Source organism: Oryctolagus cuniculus, chromosome 5 (genome assembly GCF_051225735.1).
Source record: "Oryctolagus cuniculus isolate XC-2025 breed Fujian yellow rabbit chromosome 5, ASM5122573v1, whole genome shotgun sequence".
NCBI classification, from domain to species: Eukaryota; Metazoa; Chordata; class Mammalia; order Lagomorpha; family Leporidae; genus Oryctolagus; species Oryctolagus cuniculus.
The window spans coordinates 90,595,086-90,611,590 of NC_142871.1; positions in this window are offsets into that span (position 1 = coordinate 90,595,086).

The window sequence follows — 16,505 nt, forward strand, 5'->3', positions numbered from 1 at the left end:
CCTGTCTCTGACCGGCTCTATTAGCTCCAAAAGAATCTAGTTAATAGAGGCCAAAAATATTTGCTGGGATATTAACTCAGCAGTGTGAAGTGAAAAGTCAGAGTTGTTTTGCACGGAGTGGAGACCCATGGCCACTGACTACAGGGCTCCAGTCACCTGAGTGGGCCTTGGCTTTCACATGGAGCCCAAGGGCTGGGATTCTGTCCCTGGTGGTTAAATGTATTTTCTGTCTGAGGTCTAAAGTACTATTCAGAGTGTCTAAGTTGGAGGTGAGGGGAATAAACAGTAGCAGGGGACGTACAAGGAAGAACAATCAAATCGAATATACTGTTTACACATGCACATGCTGGGTGCTAGGACATCTACCTTTTGGCTAACATTTAATGTAATTACACCTATTCAGATTGTGAGGGGCATACATTTATTAATTAAACTTTGCCTAATTTTGTAGATTTTCAAAATACTAGTCGCATGACAATTTAGTAGGCCTAGGCAACCATAGGACATACTTGAGGTTCTGAGAGCCATTTAAAGCTCAGATGTTAGATAGAATCAGTGTTCGACATTGTGCCTAGGAAAGAGCCACTCCTGGTATTACAAGCCAGCTTTCCTCACATACACATCATAAAAATACAAGGTGGTTATTTTGTTTGATAATAGTATTTGTCATTTCTTTTCTTTCCTTGTTGCAACCTCTTCATTCTTCGACAACCAGTCTCTCACATGTCTGTGGTCATCACATAAGTGTTTTTAAACAAGGGTTGAACAACAACAGTGTATATTAAGCTCCCCTTAGACTTAGATACACCCTGCCATTTCCAGTTGAATTACCAGGCTGCACCCAGCCAAGCCTCGAGAGAAGTAATCCACCCTTCCTCTCCTTAAGAACCTTGTTCCCTTTCAGTTCCTTTAATAAGAAAAAGAAAAGGCAAAAATTAATAGCCAAGAAGCAAAACCAAGGGAAATTAAAATCATTGTGTTTAAATGAAAGTATAAAATCATGAAATCCATCACATATTTTTGAAGCTATAATTTCCTCCTCAGAGCGTTGTTTGAAACCAATGATACAACAGTGCTTCAGTCTACCTGCAAGTGCACTCAAGTAGGAGAAGGGTATGAGAAATGCTAAGGTCACCGTGTTGGGGGTGGTGGTGTGGCACAGATGATTAAGATAATGCTTCTGATGCCAGCATCTCTTGTGGGAGCTCCGGTTCAAGTTCCGGCTGCTCCACAGCTGATAAAGCTTCCTGCTAATGTGCCTGGCAGGTACTTGGGCCCCTGCCACCAATATGTGAGGCCCAGATTGAGTTCTAGGCTCCTGGCTTTGGCCTGGCCCAGGTTCAGCCATTACAGCCATTTGATGAGTGAACCATCAGATAGTAGAGCGTTCTGTCTCTATCTCTGTCACTCAACCTTTGAAAGAATAAAAATAGTCCTTTATTAAAAAAAAAAGTCACAGTGGCTTTCACCTAACAGGACCCAGATCTTAATGTGTAATGTCATTCTCTAATGAAAGGAACCAGGGATCCTTAGAGAAGTAGCTGAATCTAGGGTTGGAGAAGTAAATAGATTAGAGGAATCTGGAACATGTGTAGGTTCAGAAAGCAAGAGTGTGCTCCAGAAAAAGAAGAGAACAGAAAAAAAAAAAGTAAAACCTACCAGGAGGGGGTAGAGAGCATGTCAGGAGTTCTGCGATTCTGTTACACAGTAGGGGGAAGATACATAGTTAATTTACTGTATATTTCTCTATTAAGAAAAATAGAAGATGGAATTTTTGGATGGTTTCCCTATAAAGAAATGTTAAATGCTTGAAAGGATAAATATAGTTGCCTTTATTGGAAATTACACACTGTATACATGCAACAAAGCATCACAGAGTACTCCATAAATATGTTTAGATGTCAGGATTTTTTAATAATTTTGTTTTATATAAAAAGAATGGGAGAGCCAACTGAAAGAGTTCCAATTCCAAATAATCTATATAAATATTACCACTTCAAGGAGGTGGAGGCTAATTTCCCACCTCTTAAGTGTGAGCTTAGTATATGTGACTTCCTTCTAAAGAGTACAGTATCAAAAAAAGGATAAGAAAAATAGGACTGGCGCTGTGGCGCAGCTGATTAAGCCTCTGCTTGCAGTGCTGGCATCCCTTATGGACGCCAGTTTGAGTCCTGGCTGCTCCACTACCTATCTAACAGGTTAAAGCCCTGGCCTGAAGCACTGGCATCCCATATGGGTGCCAATTCTAGTCCTGGCTACTCCTCTTCCGATCCAGCTCTACTATGGCCTGGGAAAGCAGCAGAAGATGGCCCAAGTACCTGGGCCCCTGCACCCATGTGTGAGACTCTGAAGAAGCTCCTGGCTCCTGGCTTTGGTCTGGCCCAGCCCTGGTCATTGCAGCCATTTGGGGAGTGAACCAGCAGTTGGAAGCTATTCTCTCTCTCTCCCTCTCCCTCTCTCTCTCTATCTCTCTCTCTGTCTTTCTATGCTTCTCTGTCGGTGACTTTGTCTTTCAATACATAAATAAAAATTAAACAAGAAAAAAGAAAAGTAAAGTACCAAGAGAAGCCTAAGGAGACATGATGGCTAAATGTAATGTGGTGTCATGGATGGCCCCAGGAACAGAACCTGAAGAAATCTAAGGTATTATTACAAAGATAATGTCAACTCACTGGTTGTGGCAAATGTACCACAGTAATATAGGAAGCCAACAGTAGGGTATGGGATATATGAGAACTCTGTATGATCCTTCCTTATAGTCTTTATGTAAATGTGAAACTATTCTTGAGTAAAATTTTGCTAAGAACTGAAGACTGAAGGACCCTTCCGTGCTATTTCTAGAGAATGACTCCATTTGCTAAAATAAGTCTCTGAGGGAATTTTACTTCTTGATGTCTTCTGTAGTTAAGATGTTAGGAGATCATGTGAAAGAGTGAAAATAAAATGATGTGGTTTACTCAAAAGTTTCAGTGAAGCTTTATCTACAAGTTTAAGAAAAGGAAAGCAGTTAAAGGGAAGCAAAGTTTTATAGACAAGTATTCCTGGAGGAGGAGGGATTATTAGTAGCATACAATTTTAAGGAAGGAGAATACTAATTGTAACAACAAACCATTGTGCATATATTTATAAACATGGAGTGCTAAAATAAGCAATGGACTAAATTTCATAACCCAAATAAAAAAAATTCCCCCCAAAGTTGTTTTACTTTGCAAGGGAGCAAATCATACAATTTTTAAAAATACTTAGGGGATTTACTATTTAGTTGAATAATACAGAGAATTATTATTTAATGTAAATCACCATGTCTGCCATTTATCTACTTACCTAAGCTTATCTTCTAGCACATCAGGCTTTCTAATAGTGGAGGGACACCTGTACACATTCCCAACTCAATCACTGGCACTTTGAAATAGTTAAAAATGAAGTTCCAAAATGTAGACGCTCTTAGTAATTTTTGAAAGCAGAGATTCCACCTCGGCAGTGTATGACGTCATGGGAAGGCCTGTGCTCTCTTGCTTAGGACACGGAGCACCCTGAACTCCAGGAATTTATGAGTGTGGGGCTCAGTTACTTCTGCCCTCAATAATGGAAAGTTCCCTTCAGGATCTCCTTCAGAAACTATTGATTTTCCAGCACAGTGTGTACTTATCAGTAATGCCAAGATTTTGTGGCATCATCTGGCCATGTCATTAGAAAACGGCTGAAAACTTAGTCTTTTATTTTTTTTTCTTTTAGCAAAATTCAACATAATGGGCTTCACTAGGCACTGTGAATAATGCCATTCTATGCATTAATTCAGAATTACATCTGTTCTGAATTTTTTTCCTTCGTATGTCTTCAGAGACAGTCAAGAAGGTCAGAGTTCATAAATGTTTTATTTTAGAGGGGAATAATTAAAATTTGTTAAAATATTTTAATAGCATTTTATAGCCTGATCCTCAGAAAAAAGGAAAAAGGCAAATTCAGTCAGATTCAAGACTTAAAGGCTGTATTAGTGTTGCTGGATTTAGTAAGTAAAAATACAGGATGCCCAGTACTCAATCTAAATTTAATGAGATAACTGGTGAATTTAAGAAGATAAAGAGGATATTTTATGTGATATTTGGGACACATTTATACTAAAAATATATCTATACATATTTGAAACTCAAATGTAATAGGGAGTCCCATATTTTGTCAGAAAATTCTAAAACACATTTAGGCTTATCAAATAAGGCTCTAAAATGTTCCTACAGTTTGAGTTAAAAACATTTTATAATTTGTTAATATCTAACTTAGGTACCATTAAATACTACGTTGGCATAGAGTACCCATAGCAGCAAAACCTTTGAAATATGGTTCACTCATTAAATATTTGCTGAATGCTTTTTATGTGTTTAGCCTTGTGCTAGGCTCTAAGACTAACCCAAAAGAAGTGAAAGTCACTTTTATACCTTTGATCAACTTGATTTTCACAATTTTCAGTTTGGAGAGTCAAGGTACAGCCTAGTGACTATAGTGATTGTATCGCATACTTGAGGTTTGCTAAGAGAATATGATGTTACTTCAAAAACTCATGGAAAATATGTTTCTGAAATCCAGGAGGGTTTTTCATAATCCATATTTCCCACACTTTCTGAATTATTCTCATAGTATTCTCAACATACTCACATGTAAAAAGTGGTTAACTAAGTAGAGTAGCAGACATGCTAACTAACTTGAATGTGTTAATCATTTTATAAGTATATATTTATCAAATATCACATTGCAGGTGGCATTGGATGTAGCCAGTTAAGCCACAGCCTGCAAAGCTGGCATCCCATATGGGCGTATGTTTGAGTCCCCGGCTGCTCCTCTTCTAATCCAGCTCTCTGCTATGGCCTGGGAAAATAGTAGAAGATGGCCCAAGTGCTTGGGCCCCTGCACCCACGTGGAAGACCCAGAAGAAGCTCCTGGTTTCCACCTGGCTCAGCCCTGGCTGTTGAGGCCATCTGGGAAGTGAACCAGTAGATGGACAATCTCTCTCTTTCTGCCTCTGCCTTCTCTCTCTGTGACTCTGACTTCCAAATAAATAAATACTTTTTAAAAAAATCACATTGTATTCTTTGAATGTATGTAATTTTTATTTGTTAGTTTTACCTCAATAAAGTGGTTCAGGGGTGGGGGGTAGGGGAGATGAGAAGTGAAAAGGGTGTAGTTTGTTGCTTTTAGAAGGTCAGGTTCCAGTTGTAAGACTTGATGAAAATTTTTCAGCTACCTTGAGGTTAATTACTTAGCTGTGCATGGGGCACCATAAAGAGCCCTCTAGACTAATAGAGATTCAAGATGAGGGTAATAGCCCTTGAAATGTGCCTTCTTGGGAGCTGACAGACTTAGAGCTCCCTACAGGGAACCCCTATGTAGACAGAAACTGGCACTTTGCATGTTTTATAGCAAAAGGTAAGGCTAGATGTTTGGCAGGTTTTTTTGAAGGAAGCAGAAATTCTCCTGGGCCTCTGGACACTTACATTCTCTTTTCAAAACTGCTGCAAAAATCTTTAGGACTTAACGAGAGAATGCACCTTGAAATTCTATGACCCCATAATCCTGTTTGTGGTGGCCCATTAAAATTCTCTTCATTATTTTCTTCTTATGCAGTCATTTCAGCTTAAGTGTCATCTTGAAGTTAGTACCATTTAGGCTTTGCTGCCTTTTCCGTACTGTCAAAGTTCTGTTCTCAGATGTTTCAAGTACACCAAGCACACCTAACACCTAGGGCCTTACCTTCTCTCAATTTGTGTAAAACCACTTATGCTGTTAGTCTGGGTATTTATTTAGTTAGGGGAGAGACATTATTTACCGACGATTTATAACTGTCACTGTGATTATTTACACACTCATTTGTATTGCAAGGTAGGAGAAATTCATAGCCTTCACCATCACTACAACATTTAACAGATACTTGGTTTCTCATGCCTGTGGCTTGATACTGTGAAGATTTATAAAGAGCTAAACAAAACTGGATTCTTTTCATTAGCAGCTGTAATTATAAAGTGTCACAGACATCTGGACTAATGCAACAGAAAGCAGCAGTGAAATTAAGAAACAGGCCAGATTAATATACACATGTCCAAACTCATGCCCAATTTACAGCACATGCTGAGTGAGGGACCCATCTTCTCTGAAAGTGCTTCTTCTAGATCTTTGCATCTCTTGCTCTTTTTATTTTTATTTATTGGTACTATAGGAATGCTACTTCGGCAGATTTTTGTTTCTGGTCCCCCTACTTAGAGTTCCTGCCAACATTTTTGCCACATTACTCCCTAAATCCTTACTGATTTTTAAAATATGTGTTACATTATGCTTGCTACTATCTGGAATTACGTTGTAAATAGATTTCTTTGTGCTTTATTTGATGTCATTGAATGAAATCTCATAAAGACAACAACTCTGCCATCTTATTTACTGCTATATTCTCCATGTTTGAAGTACTGCCTGCTACAGAGGAAGTGCTTGTTAAGTGTTGGTGAGTCATTGAAGAAAGGAATCCCATCTGGCTTAAGGTGAACTATCTAACTGGGAAAGTGTTAATAGAGATGTAAAAAAGATGAAGAGTAGCCAGAAGTGTTGTTACAGCAAGGGAAGGATCTTAGAGATTGCCTGCTTCTTGGAAGTGTGAACTCAGGTAGATGAATTCTCATCTTGAATCATATCAGGAGTGCTGAATAGTAGGGGAGAGGCATTCTCAGTGAAATTGTTTTGGGCACAAATATTTTAAACAAAAGAGCTATTGTATCTGCTTGGTCCCTGAGCTTGAGGACTTGAAAACAGTGGGCCAGTCTATACTGATAAAATTTGTTGTTGCATAGTGTTTTGGGACACAGTAACAGGAGGACAACTTCTAGCACCCATGGATCTGTTCTCTTTGTTCTAAACTAAACCTGGAAGCTTGACAAATTGAGGATTATAGTTGTCCTGAGTATTCTTTATCTCCTCCTCCCCCCGCCCATATTCCTCTCTCTCTCTCTCTCTCTCTCTCTCTCTCTCTCTCTGTTGTCATCTCGTCATCATCATTGTCATCTGCTGTATGTCTCATAATTAGGGATTCACTAAGAGAAGATTTCAGGGCGAAGAGCACAAAGAGTGAGGTCTGTTTGTCATATTTTGAGTAAGTAGAGCTATTAGGCAAGAAACACACTGCTGTTTGAGGAAGGCCAATATAGAAAGGGCAATCTGTCCACCAGCCCTTTTTAAAAAGCAACAATCATCATTACCCCTGGCATCCTTAGCTGGTCAAGCCTTACAAAGCAAACACTCTTGCCCTGGAGCTTTATACCTGTTGTGACCTTTTGTTGATTTTTCAGGAGTGTCCCAAGTTCAAAATGCTGCCCTGTTAGAACTTGTGCTTGCCGTGTCATTACAAGTGTCCACGGTAAGGTTTCTGATTATAGGTGCCATTTTATAATTGCTGCATGAGCTAGATAATTGGTGTATAAAGAACCCTGGACTTCATAGGTAAAGAAAAATCTGCAAAAATTACTTAAAAATTAGCTTCAAACTTTACTTACTGCGGTTGGTATATATTAAAACCAGTATGAATTCTCTGAATCTTGTCCAAAGTCCCAGTCTACCCAATCCATGATGATTCTAATAAGGAAAGCTGTTGGGAAGGAAATTGATCAAGAAAAGTGAAACAGTATGGCATATCTCATGTAGTACTTTATACTTTGTGTGTCTGTGTGGTTGCAAACTATTGAAATCTTCACTTAGCATAGAGTTGATCTTCTGTATATAAAGATAATAAAAAATGAAACTTAATGAAGAATGGGATGGGAAAGGGAGTAGGAGATGGGATGGTTTGCAGGTGGGAGGTTGGTTATTGGAGGAAGAACCACTATAATCCAAAAATTGTACTTTCAAAATTTATATTTATTAAATAAAAGTTTTCTATTAAAATAAAGTTCAAAAATTAAAAAAAAAATATTGAGCATTTCACATGAAGTTCCCATCAGGAAGCAGGGAGTTTTGAATCTTCTGAATAAACAAGGTTTCAAGAGCCACGTGAGAGAATCCATAAAAGATGAGGGTAAAAATAAACAATGATTTCTCTTTCCAAAAATGGACCACTGTTTATATTCTGGACTACATGTAGCCCAAGGTTCTGGTTCCATGGGAAGTTCTTATATTTAAATTGTTAATTCCTGCACTATGTGATGTTTTCAGGCCACCTGAAGGAAGGGACCTAACTTTTGTTGAGTTCTTACATTGGACCATACTTAGAACCTCACATAATTGTCTTTTTGAATTCCCAAACAAAATATTAGGAGCTGTTATTCCTCCTACAAGTCTGAATTTCTAACAGGGATTAAGTCTGACCTGACCAGCAGGAATGTAGGAGAGTAAGAACTACAGAATAAGTCTTGAACTGCACATTTTTTACTCTCTTCTGAGCCCTGGAATCCCTCCATGTTCCATCCTTGGCTGTGGGTTGACAGTCTATTGCTTCTATCAATCCTCTATACTTAAAACAGGAGCTAGTGAAAACCCTAAGGAAAAGAATGATTATATGACATGACTAGTGGCTGTCCATATGATGTATATTACACAAGTAATACATGTTCATAGCAGTTGGTCAAACAATTATATTTTTTCACTGAATCATCACAATAATTAGGTTAAAAAGGGTGTTGTGATCATCCCACTTTTAAAGTTAAAAAAAAAAGATGAATCCTTAAGAATCTGAGTTGTATATAAGATACAAAGGCTTTTAGAACTTATCCAGTGATTACATAGAGTCTATTTCTGACTGAAACGCACAAGGCAAATTGTGTCTTCAACAACCCCTCTGCTATCAACATCTATCCAAAAGGCAGGTGCATGGTAACAGCGTAACAGGTAGAAGGTTCAGGAAGAGCGTCAGAGCTTTCCTTACAGGATGAGAGCACTTAAATAGCCTATTGTGAGTGGATTACCTTGCGAAAAATAAGCATGATTTAAATTTTCGTCTAGCAATCAAAATTCAGTAAACTACTTCAGTGTTGTCAAAGCTGTTTTCTCTATGTCATATTACAGAGAATTGGCCACTTAATCTTTAAAAAATGATCATTAGCTTATCCTACATCACTTCTTACTGACAACGCATGCTACCAGATGGCTGATTTTGAATTTCTCTTTATTTAAAGCAAACGTCTGAAAGGAAAGGTAAAGAGTGTAATGAGACACACTAACCTCTTACAAAATTCTGAATAGATTTTTATAACTCCTAAAATGTTCATTAGTTTTCTTGTGTCATATGCTTATCACACCTGTTTAGTTATGCCACTCCAAATATGTTACCAGGAAATTTTCTCCAAGTTTATGACTTTTACTTGCTGATGTGATAGATCTTTCTCAATGTACAATATGACCAAAATTTTTTGTCACCTGATATACAGTTCATGGTCATTGGGAACTGCATGGAAGGATCAGATCTGTGGACATGGGTTCTAATTCTGTACTTGTAGTAATGCACTTCTAAAATGGTGCTTAAGAAAATATACACATACCCAGGCCCCACCCTTAGAATTTTTTTATTTAGTTAGCCTTGAATGAGGCGGGAATATAATTTTTACAAAGTGTTTCTGGAGTTTGGCTCTGCTTGGAACCCTTACTTTACTGGTGCTGGTAGTGTCTAATCTACGTCGTTTAGCCTGGGTCTTCTAGCAAGCATAATCATGATTATGATTCGAACAGTTTATTTGCCAGATATAATCACAGGATGTTGGGGTAAGGACAAGATGTTACAGTACAGTGTGTTATGCTGGCCACTGCATCACAAGGTGTCATGAAACAACCTAACAGTTTGCTTGTCAGGCTCAGTAAATAAACTGCAAGGAGAAAGAACTGTACCTTGGAATATACACAAAAGAAGGGAAAGGGAATTATTGCCTGTTTTCCCCTTTTCCCATTGGTCAAGAATCACTTCTTGGGGAATGACCCCTTCCACATTTCCAGTTGTTCCATCTGGCCCTTGGATGGCTGTGCAAGAGGGGTCGCATACCCTACTTCATTCAATCCCAAGGTAGAGTCCACAGAAAAGATGGGGTGCAAAGAAAGAGAGGAAGAAGGCAGTTAAGATCTTCTTCCTGTAATGCAATATTGTCAATGGAGATAAGAGAGAGAAATCGTTGAAGGAATATTTTAACATGTCAAGATACAGTTGGATTTAATGGGTGCATAGGAGGTTGGAGGATGACAGAAATTACATAATATATATTGGGAAAAGAACTTCAATGTTGACTATTGTTGAGTGGCATTTGCCATTTCTTCCCACCCTCCTACAGTCTCCCCCATATCCCAGGAGTTGTAAAGCAAAATACATTTACCAGACTCCCTGGAAGCTAGCATTTTTGTGGCAACCAGATTTTTCTAACAAGAGAGAATTGCATGAGCAGCCCTTTTTATATCACTCCTGTGCTGCCAAGCAAGTTCCTGTAGATGTGTGCATTGGTGATAGCAGTTTTTTGACATCTGGGTTGAAGCTATAGTGGTATGATTTTAAGAAGAATCCAATGGGACCCTCTGACTGCCTATCGTTCAACCCTTCCAAACATTTTATAAAGCATTCTCTTTCTGCAAATAAACCCTTTCTATTGAGAAACATGGAGCACTTTGTGTTTTCTTTACTGCAAATCAGAGAGAAGCACTGAAAGCAAAGAGACCTTGTGGAATGCTGATGCAGGGAGCCCCATGCTCTGCACCTGAGCTCTGTCATCAGCCCGGGAAGAGGAAAGGTCAGCAACAAAAAGTCTGCAGGGTAGCAAAAAAGACAGTATTTGCAGTTAAGCTCTCAGGTTTCAATTCTATCTCACCACTTACTACTTATTTAACCTTGGATGAAATACTTAACTTCTTTGGACTTCTGTTAGCCTATAAAATGAACTAATACCTGTTCTATACAACTTAGATCACAGCTCTATAGATTTAATGAGATAATGGATATTTAATAGCTTATATGTTTTAAATCTGAAAACTTTAAAGCATGAGTACTTCAAGCATTGCATGCTATGTGTTGTCACCTGACTTGTAATGAACCTGCCAGACAGTTCCAAGGAAGCAAGAACAACTTGCTTGCCATTGCATTCCCAGTTCTAATACGGGGCTTGACATTTAGTATGTGCTCAGTAAATATTTGTAGAATAAATAAATTAATGACAGATATGTAACAACTTCCATCCAGACTGTGAGTTACAGATGGAACAATGAACAGACCAGTGCTTGATTTCACTTATGACTTGTCAGTGCTGCTGGCTATCGAGTGAGTAGAATACATTTAAAGGACTCACTGATCAACTCCTTCCCTGTTTTGGGGAGTATTTGGGAGTTTTCCATGCATCTTTTTAAATAAATGTTTGAAGAATTCCTCAATAGTAAAGTTTTCTGGCCAAATCTTATCAACAAAATAGAAATCAAATTGCTTGGGACCTGTGGAGAGCGCATGAATTTTAACCTTTGTTGTGCACTTGTCCATCTTGTGAAGTGGTGCTGGACAGGGACTCTTGATTTTCTGTGTATCAGAATTTCCTGTGAAGCTGTTTGCACAGCTCTTTCAGAGCACATCTGTATTTCCAAAAAAGTTCTCTGTGTGATTTTGAGGCATATAGAAGCTTAAGAACCACTGATATGGTGGCTTTCAAACATGTCTCGTGAGTTAATATTTTCAAATGGTCAAATGTGGCTGGCGCCATGGCTCACTTAGCTAAGCCTCCGCCTGCGGCGCCAGCACCCCGGGTTCTAGTCCCGGTCTGGGCGCCAGATTCTGTCCTGGTTGCTCCTCTTCCAGTCCAACTCTCTGCTGTGGCCCGGGAGGGCAGTGGAGGATGGCCCAAGTGCTTGGGCCCCTGCACCTGCGTGGAGACCAGGAGGAAGCACCTGGCTCCTGGCTTCGGATTGGCATAATGCTGTCTGTAGTGGCCATTAGGGGAGTGAACTAACAGAAGGAAGACCTTTCTCTCTGTCTCTTTCTCTCACTGTCTAACTCTGCCTGGTAAAAACAATAAATAAATAGTCAAATGTATTGTTTTGTGAAACAGCTACAAAATAATTTTTGGAACTTACTACCTAAAATAAAGGACATTTATCAATATATTCTATTCTATTCTATTCTATTCTATTTAATTTTTATAAATGTTGGCTGTTAGGCCGGCACCGCAGCTCAATAGGCTAATCTTCCGCCTGCAGCACCGGCATGCTGGGTTCTAGTCCTAGTCGGGGCGCAGGATTCTGTCCCAGTTGCTCCTCTTCCTGTCGAGCTTTCTGCTGTGGCCCAGGAGTGCAGTGGAAGATGGCCTAAGTGCTTGGACCCTGCACCCACATGGGAGACCAAGAAAAGCACCTGGCTCCTGGCTTCGGATCAGCACAGTACGCCGGCCGCAGTGGCCATTGTGGGGTGAACCAATGGAAAAGGAAAATCTTTCTCTTTGTCTCTCTCTCTCACTGTCCACTCTGCCTGTCAAAAAAAAAAAAATGTTGGCTGTGACCCACCAAGTTGATTTCACAAATCACTTTTGTCACCTCTTATAGTTTAAAAAATTGTGTAAAATAGTCTCAGCAGTAAAAAAAATATAGCTGTTGATAATCTTAGTACCCTATGTTTGTGTTATGCAAGATCACCAATATGTGTGTTTTGACTTCTATTGTACATGACAGGAAAATGTTGATGCCTGGAATGATAGAGCAACTGAAGCATATAACTGAACCACTTCTTACTCCAAAATACACTAATGTCTCTCTTATCCATCTACTTCATTTAGTGTTGGTACAGCTCTTGCCATCAATAATCTGTATTGTGTGAAGCAAGTTACTTTGCTTCTCTTCAGTTCCCACATTTATAAACAGTTTGAGTTTAGGCAGAGCAGGATGAATGAGAGATTAGGACAGTATCAGTTTAAGATTTGGATTGGAATGATGTTCTATCTTTATTTTGACTGACAGAATGCCACTGATACACAGGGAACATATTTTTTTACTAATTCATTAAATTTAAAATATAATTCTATTACAATAGTAATAATAAACATCAATAGCTGATATTTATTGAGCACTCATTCAAGTTCAGGCATGGTGCTCAGAGCTTTACATACTTGATTACTTCCTATACCCATTTTCTTTTTTTTTTTTTTTTTTTTTTTTGACAGGCAGAGTGGACAGTGAGAGAGAGAGACAGAGAGAAAGGTCTTCCTTTGCCGTTGGTTCACCCTCCAATGGCCGCCGCGGCCGGCGCGCTGCGGCCGGCGCACCGCACTGATCCGATGGCAGGAGCCAGGAGCCAGGTGCTTTTCCTGGTCTCCCATGGGGTGCAGGGCCCAAGCATCTGGGCCATCCTCCACTGCACTCCCTGGCCACAGCAGAGAGCTGGCCTGGAAGAGGGGCAACCGGGACAGAATCCGGCGCCCCAACCGGGACTAGAACCTGGTGTGCCGGCGCTGCTAGGCGGAGGATTAGCCTAGTGAGCCAGGGCGCCGGCCTCCTATACCCATTTTCTGTTAGATGCTGTTATTAGCCCCATTTGCAGAAGGAGTACTGAAGCTTAAAGAATTAAGTTGTTGCCCAATGATACACAGACGGCAAGTAGGGAAACAGTTGGCTCACCACAGGAGATTTAATCACCAAGCCTCCTTTTCTTTGCAGTGAGGTGATCCTGATCACCACACTGCACTGTCTACTTCCAGGAATTCCTGTTGAAGGTGAATGGTTGGGATAGATTTATTACACAAATTTTCGGAGACCCAATTGAACTTAATAAAAGAAGTAATGTTTCATGAATTGATGTCTTTTTAACTGTAAGAAACTACTTGCATAGCTGACATCAGAGTTGATAAATCCTTATCTTACATTGCCAAGATCTATTTCCATCATGAATATCTATGTTTTTTGCTGAATTGATCTTATAAATAACATGCTTCCTCAAAAGTTGGCACTTTTACTCTTTCCTGACTAGTAGGCTGTCTAATCACCTGGCACCTCAGAATTATTATCTAACAATTCACAGATTCTACAAGTTTTCAAAGTTGCATGATCGTGATGATCCTTTTGGGACAGGGATAAATATTAGAACTTCTATTTTTTAAATTTCATTTAAGATATACAAATTTCATGTATTTCATATATACAGATTTAGGAACAAAGTGATATTTCCCACCTTACCCTCTCTCCTGCCCACACTCCTAACCTTCTTCCTCCTCTCTCTCCTATTCCCACTCTTGATTTTTAGAAAGATCTATTTTCAATTTATTTTATACTCATAAGATTAACCCTACACTAAGTAAAGAGAACATCTATTTTTAATATTTAGATATTGTGGCCATTTGGGAAGTAAATCAGTGGATGGAAGATTCTCTCGCTCTCTCTCTCTCTCTCTCTCTCTCTGGCTTTCAAATAAATAAATAATCTTTTAAAAGAGATTATATTTGTGTATAATATATTATCAGTGATTAATTCAACAAGCATTTACTGTGTATGTATGTGATTAACAAAGTTTGGAAACTACTAATTGAGCCATTTTTCTAGGTAAAACTTAATTTTCTTGATAGAGAAATAAGGTCTGCATTCCCCTCAACTTTTGCTAGGTAATAAACTACTCCCTCAAATTGGTAGTTTAAAGCAATGTCAACACTTAGTTTCTTCACACAGCTGCTATTTGGTTGGGACTCAATAGGGACAGCATCTCTGTGCTCTCTCTGTGGCTTGAAAACTGTGCTAGATTCCATGGGCTTCCAATTCAGGCAGGTTTGGTGGTGATGCTGGCTGGTGTTGGGGAAGATTCAAACACTTGGAACAAAACAGTCAGTGCTTCTCAGATTCTCTCTCCATCCACCTGTGATCTCTCCACATGTTCTTTCCAGCATGGCAGCTTCAGAGTAGTGGGACTTAATACACAGTAGCTGGGCTATGCCAAGATGTGTGCCTCAAGGGAGAGACCCAGGCATAAACTCACTGACCTTTTCTGCTCTAGCCTTGAGAGTTGTGTATGGTCATTTCTGCCATATCCCATTCTGTAGAGGCAACTCACTTTGTAAATAAGATTTTGATAGGAGCAGTGTCAAAAAATTTGTTAATGTATATTAATGCCTCTACATTTTGCTTAAGGTGCCCCTGGTTGGGGACAGGAAATAACCAATGATGTGATTCAGAGCCATCTAACAAAATTTGGACAGAAAGTTATAGGATGGATGTATGTCTGAGAAACTGAGCTGGTTTGCATGGTTTCCTGACTGAGGAAGACAAGTTATTTTCCTTTCCTTCCTGCCTCTCTAGCCCATTTTTAAGTGGAAACAGAGCAAACATTAAATACATAGTCTAGATGGCATCTTGCTAAATTGGGTAGGGTCACTGAGTTCTTTTGTCTACTTGAGTAGACCTGAGAGCAAGGGGCCATGCATCCTTCCACCAAAATATCGTGCATGCCAACATTGTAATAAGTACATTGTAATAAGTACATATGTCAATTAAAAAAAGTCTTCTTTCAAATATCAATAATAGGTATGTGTGCTCATGAAAAATATGTACCTCTGCCATCAGAATATCATATAAATAAGAGATGTGTGTTTTAATAATAAAAACATTCGCTTTTGCTATAAGAATTTTCCTACACCCAAGTTAATTGGTATTACTAAAATAGGAGTGTAGACAATGAGCACATAGAGTCAATTTCTGTGGGGAGCAACTCGGACTAGACTAAGTTACTGGAATTAAGACTTATTCTATGCATCTGCTCTCCCACAATATGGCTCTGGGAGAGGAGTAAACAACTTCTACTCAGCCGCCTCTCGCCAATTTGATTGACTGAGCTGCAGGAGCTGATCTTGCTCCTGATTGGAGGAGAGCAGCGTACTCGGCGTGTGGGTGGCAGAGTTGGGATTGGTGGAAGAGGACTATAAAGGAGGAGAGAGACAACATGCACCAGGAACATCTAAGGGGAACACCTGAGGAACATCTGAGCAGCCCCCGAGAGAGCCGGCCGGCGGTGTGCCGCTCCCCTGCGGAAGTGGGGAATGTGGCAGGGGGAACCGCCCTTCCACGGAGGTGGAAGGGATGGCAGCCAACCAGGGAAGAACCAGCAGCAAACCCGGGGAGGGCCGAGCAGACAAAAGAACAGCGCAGGGTCCAGTGTCGTTCCTCTGTGAAGAGGGGGAGCGACATAATGGTGCCGTGACTCGGATAGGAAACTTAGGAGGCATAAATTTCTTTAAACCTCCCTATATAGTTAGGCTAGAAAAGTAATTGTGCATCATGTATTTTATTTTCAATTGTATTTTAAACTCTTATGTATAAGCATTGAAACACTAGGAAAAAATTTACTCTTGACAAACTATTCCATTAAGGATCATAGAACTAAATTTTTGACTTAGGTAGTTGTCAGTTAAGTCATAATTTGTAAGGGCGTTTCAATTCTTGGACTTAATCTAAAAATTAATAACAGACTCCTTTTATATTTGATCAAATAACAAAACTCAGAGGCCACAGAAGAATGGAGAATACTTGGAGGTTATTCAGAGGGAAGACTCCAA